Source organism: Silene latifolia, chromosome 6 (assembly GCF_048544455.1).
Source record: "Silene latifolia isolate original U9 population chromosome 6, ASM4854445v1, whole genome shotgun sequence".
Taxonomy (NCBI): Eukaryota; Viridiplantae; Streptophyta; class Magnoliopsida; order Caryophyllales; family Caryophyllaceae; genus Silene; species Silene latifolia.
The window spans coordinates 100,027,400-100,033,419 of NC_133531.1; the positions used below are offsets into that span (position 1 = coordinate 100,027,400).

The 6,020-nt window shown below is 34.3% G+C and overlaps 1 non-coding gene across 1 annotated transcript; it reads right to left on the reverse strand.

Moving 5' to 3' along the window:
* Nucleotides 1–3,826: 3,826 nt before the first annotated feature.
* Nucleotides 3,827–3,932, reverse strand: LOC141589428 (small nucleolar RNA R71). The gene has a single exon (XR_012520367.1). It is a non-coding gene; the product is annotated as a small nucleolar RNA R71 (small nucleolar RNA).
* Nucleotides 3,933–6,020: the final 2,088 nt, after the last annotated feature.

Genomic DNA, 6,020 nt, shown 5'->3' on the forward strand with positions numbered 1-6,020 from the left:
AACATAAAAAAAAATCCTAGTATGGCCTTCCTAAAATAGAAAAACTATTTAACTATTACATATTCGGAAACCAACTCCATTGGTCCCTTGAACTTCGGTTGTGGCACGCATCTCGAGGTAACACCGTCTTTATGTATCGCCATTCTTGAAGAAATCCGTCTTTGGGAACTCCGAAGTAAATTAAATTACATAATGAATTACATAATTTCCTATTATACATATGTAACTAAAATAAAATTAAATCTATTAAATTACAAAACGGTGATACGAGATCACAATAAATTACAACCGAATCGATATTCCCATACATTTCGGGAAATACCAATTAAAAACGAAGGCCATACTAAGTAAAAATTACATAATTCAAAAATTACATAAAATAAAATTATGACAATCATAAAGAAAATGCAGCATTATAATATGTAAGAACATGCCCAATTTTACGCTAAATCGCCTTTAAATAGCCAATATCGTATATTACTCGGTTTTTACGGATTTGCGTGATTCAACATTTTAAAAACACAAAAATTACATAAATTCATATTTATGCATAAGTTAATTACCCTAACCTCTTAGGACTCAAAATTTATTCTTCACTAATTATTTGACCATAATTAACTCATAATTCTAAAATTTGTTCATTAATGGACTTAAAATTATAAAAATAAGTTATAATATTCAAATAAATCACAAAATTTCAAATAAATTCAAAATTCAAAATTTAAACTCATGAACATTCTTGAAAAATACCATGACACTCATAATGTTCAAAAACTTAGGTTAAAAATTTCGAAATTTTTCCGGAAAAACAATGTTGCGGTTTATCGGTTTTAACAAAATAATCATAAAAACATGAGAAAAATTATATTCACCAATTTTTCAATTTTAGATCTGAAAAAGATAATAAAATGCAACATTTAACGTTTTTCCTTAGTCATGGAGTATGTTTTATTAATTTTTCACTAATTAAGTCACTATTCATGCCATTTTTCTTCAAAAATCCATAAATCATGCAAAAAGACTTCACTATAGCCCATTATTTTACACACATCTTGTAAAATTGCATGTGACAACATACTAAATTTCTATGACCAGATTCAAAATTTATCTCATATTAACCTATTTTTCACCTAAAATCGATTTTAATAATGAAAAATCCATTTTTCGAGCATAAGAAGTCCAAAAATTATGAAACTTTACAGGTTATCTCAAAATAATATATGTGACAACATATCAAAAAATCACTGGAAAATTAGAAGTTTAGCTATTTTTAGTCCGAAAATGACATTTATACTCATAAAATCATATTTTAATGTCATTATTATGTAATATGAACAATAAAAATCCATAAAATAACCAAAATATCCTAAAAACATTTTAGGACCAGAAATTTTAACATGCATAAATTAATTTCGTGATATATCATAATAACACAAATTATTCAAGTTTTATATGTTATTCTTATAACTCGAAAAAACTTTTAACCGATTTGCAAGCAAACAACCATGGCTCTGATACCGATTGATGGAAAATTAGATCTATATACTTAACATATTCATATATGTTTTAATTTAATTTGTCATAAAATTAATGAATGATCTTATGCATGCAAACTTTTAAACAAAATAAAGAAGAAACATTGTTCTTACATTGGAAATTCGGTTAATATGGGCACAAGAGAGATCACCTTTCTCTCTTGTTCTTGTACTTTCCTTTAATGGAAGAACTAAGATCCAAGTGTAGGATCTCTCCCAAAGCTAAATACCCAAAGCACACTCTTAATTAAAATTAATATTATGAATACTAGACAATATTAATTTTGTAGAAAATTGACCCAAAATAATTTTGGTTATACTCCCAAAAACCGGTTAGGAGAGGAGAAGAGGAAGTGAAATATTTGTATCTCTCTAAAAATATTTTTGGTGGATGAATGAATATTTTCTAATGCACTAATCTATAAACTAGTGCAAGTAAAAATATAAAGCAAAAACTCTTGGTTTGGCTCCATGAGAAACCGGGTAAGGGAAGAGGAGGGAAGAAAAGAAAGCCAATGCATGCTCTTGTTTGTCTTCACCATGTAAACTAGGGTTGCATGGCTAGTAAGGTAAGTAATCATTATGTTTACCACTCATATTATAAACACAATATTTATCCTTAATCCTCCTCTTAATTTCGGCACTTTCATAAAATGGAATCCATTTTATTTTTGTCAATTTGTCAATATGTCACATGTCTCATGTCACATAAAATTTTTATGTATTTTTAACATATTAAAATCAACGTATTAATAAAAATACGTCATATACAAAAATCGACTTAGTAATTCATAATTACTTGTACCAAAATATTTTACCAATTATAAATCACAACAATTTGTTTTTATAATAATTCATTCAAATTCAATTGTTTCCTTAAACAATAATTTCGTCTGAGTAATGATACAATTCGATTACTCAGACCGTATCTTATTTAATCAAATTTCAATGAGATACGTAAATATTACTTCCAAAATCGTCCGTCAATTTTAATTAAATTAACTGACTCGTAACGTTATACGATCAATTAATTGATCAATTAAGAGTGTTGCCTTATAGGTATGACCTAGGTGATCAACTGATCACCACCGTCGCACGACAGTAATGTCAAACTCTAGTCAGCCAATCATTACCGATATGTGTGGACCAGTTGACAGTAAAAATTACTTCCCAATTGTATTCTTTATAATGAGACTTAAACATGTGATCATCATGATCAACAGTTGTGATCGCATTATTGTTGGAGGACACATATTCCAACAAAAACATGTTTGTATGATCAAATCCCATGAATCCTCTATGAACCCATGACACCCTAGTGCTTTTAATCAATTGTTTACATCTCATCTTAATCATCTTGCTTGTTTTACTTACATTGCTATTTAGTTTAGTTGATCTCCTACCTCAACCCAAATTGTGACACCCTTAGACACGACCATTTGCAATCGAAAATCCTACATCAATACCCGTCCCTTGGGATCCGACCTTTACTTACCTCTTTACTAAAAGTAGAGTAGTTTGTGCAGTTATAAATATTGTTTTGGACTAGGTAGCTCTTAACGACAAGTAACCGAAAGCAATCCGACCAAAAATGGCGCCGTTGCCGGGGACGGTGTTAACTTGATTTGATTTTCTTTGATTGTATTTAGTTGTGTCTTTCTATACCTTGGGGAAGTAAAACTCCTCAAGGTTTGTTCTAATTATTTTTGAGTTGTTTGAAATTTTGCATGTCTAGAAGGTCACAAGGTGATTTGTTACCTTTTGATCGTGAAATTGAAAGAACTTTTACAACCAATAGAAGACTTGCTAGGAGAAATTTGAGAGGTATTGGTGAGGTTTTGGATATTCAACCAACTATTGAGTTCATCAACCCTTTTGCAAGAGAAGGAGAGGATAACCCAACACAAAATCAACCCACAATGCCTAAATTTACATCACATTCCGTACTAACCGAGGAGAACCTACCAAATGGTACTCCCACACCACAACACTTGACCGGTAATGTCATTGCAAAATCCGCATTTATCCAATTAGTCGAAAGAAGTCAATTTGGAGGGATGCCTAGTGAAAACCCTCATTCTCATATGGAGACTTTTTGTGACTATTGTGATGCCATTTCTCAAACCGGAGTTACTTAAGACCAAATTCGATGGGTCTTATTTCCTTTTTCTTTGATTGGTACCGCGAAACAATGGTTAAAGAGCCTTGATAAGGCTACTCTTGGTATTGACTCTTGGAAGCAATTGGCACTTGCTTTCTACAAAAAGTTCTATCATCCGGAAAAGACTAACATGTTAAGAGCCCAAATCACCGGGTTCAAACAAAGGGACGAAGAATCTTTGTATGAAGCATGGGAGAGATTCAAGGATACTTGCCATCTTGTCCACATCATGGACTTAGCGAGTGGTTCTTGGTACAACAATTTTGGAATGGTCTTTATGAAGACTCCCGAAACATTCTCAATATGGGATCAAATGGTATGTTCACCGAAGTTGACGATAATCAAACATGGAACAAGATTGAGGAAATGGCGGTCCATAACTCACAATATAGTAGGCCTCGAAGGCTACTAGAGGAGGAAAGCATGAAGTGGACTCTATTACTCAATTGGGTGCTCAACTTAGTGCTCATATTGATACCATTAATTTGAAGTTTGAGAAAGCTATGGCTAAGCTTGAAGAAGCCTCCAAATCACCTAAGCAACATGTTAATGCCATGTTGGCATCTTCATCAATTCCAAGTGGAGTATGTGAGAGTTGTGGAACTTTGGGACATGACCAAAGTGAATGTAGGGGAATAAGTGAACAAGTGAATGCTTTCCAAGCATTCAAGAGTGGTACCCCTTATTCGAACTATTACAATGAAAACGCCAAATTCCATCCAAACCTCTCATACAAAAGCCAAAATGTTCAAAATCCTCAAACAACATACACCCCACCTCCAATGAGAAACCAAGCTCAAAAACCCTTTTACAACCAAAACCAAGGTTATCAAAATCAAACTCCATACAATCAATCCAATGACCAAGGTTTTGATGTTCAAAAAGCGGTCCTACAAATGCAAAAGAACCAACAAGAATTTTTCACTCAAATGCAAAAAGATAGTCAAGCAAAAGACATCACCATCAACAACATCCTAGCCTACACCAAAATGTTGGAAACCCAAATGACTCAATTAGCATCTTCTAGCTCTCAAAGACAAAATGGGCAATTGCCACCTCAAAGTAATCCCCCAAGACATGAATCGGTGAATGCCATCCATTTGAGGAGTGGCACAAGCTATGAACGGCCGAAGAAGCAAATTGAGGATGACATTGTGGAGACTAGTAATAAGGAAAGAGTTATGCAAAACTCTAGGGAAGAAGAACCCACCATTCAACAAGTTTCAAAGAAGAATGAAGAAAAGGCTAAAGAGAAGGAGCCTATTGTGATTAGACTTCCTTTCCCAAGTCGTCAAGTTAAGCCTAAGTTTGATGACCAACTTGGAAAGTTCATGCAGATTGTGAAGAACTTAGAAGTATCGATTCCATTCACGGAATTGATCAATCATGTTCCGGCCTATGCAAAGTACATGAAAGACATTCTTACAAAGAAGAAATCCATCCGAATGCTTGAGACTATTGCTTTAACTAAAGTGAGTAGTGCTATTCTTCAAGGAAATTCACCTCCAAAACTCAAAAATCCGGGAAGTTTCTCCATTCCATGCACTATTGGTGACACTACAATCAACAAAGCTTTATGTGACCTTGGGGCAAGTGTAAGTGTCATGCCATACTCGGTAAGCAAGCGGCTATGAATAGGAGAGCTCAAGTGCACTAACATCACACTTCAAATGGCGGATCGATCAACAAAGACATCTTTAGGGGTATGAGAAGATGTGCCCGTAAGAATTGGCAAATTCTTCATCCCGGTAGACTTTGTTATTGTTGATATGGAGGAGGACTCCAACATCCCTATCATTTTAGGAAGACCTTTCTTGCACACCGCGGGAGCGGTGATCGATGTGAAACATGGAGAGCTCACCCTTGAAGTGGGAGATGAAACAATCACTTTTAATCTTGACAAGACAATGAGAGCTCCCCGGTTACATGAGCCGTGTTTCATTGTTGATCACTAGAGCCGAGAAAGTGATAGGAAGAAGTTGGCATCTCAATGCAAGGAACAAGCTATGGGTAATGAACCACCACCCATATGGAAGAAGAAAGTGGAAGATGCTCTACCCAAAGAGCAAGAAAGTTTCAACAAAGAGAGCTTGAAAAGCTCACCCATGACAAGTGAAGAATAAGGCCTCATTGGCCATGACAAGAAGGAAGGAGAGTTGTTCTCATCAACTCATGACATTTTTGGGGATCAAGTAGACGAAGTGTGCGGTCTTTGGGATGATGAGTTTGAAGGGATATTCAATCCTTATATTGGCAATGCTATGAACCAAGACCACCATGAACAACAAGTGTAAAGGTCTATTGAAGATCTTTATCATAACAAT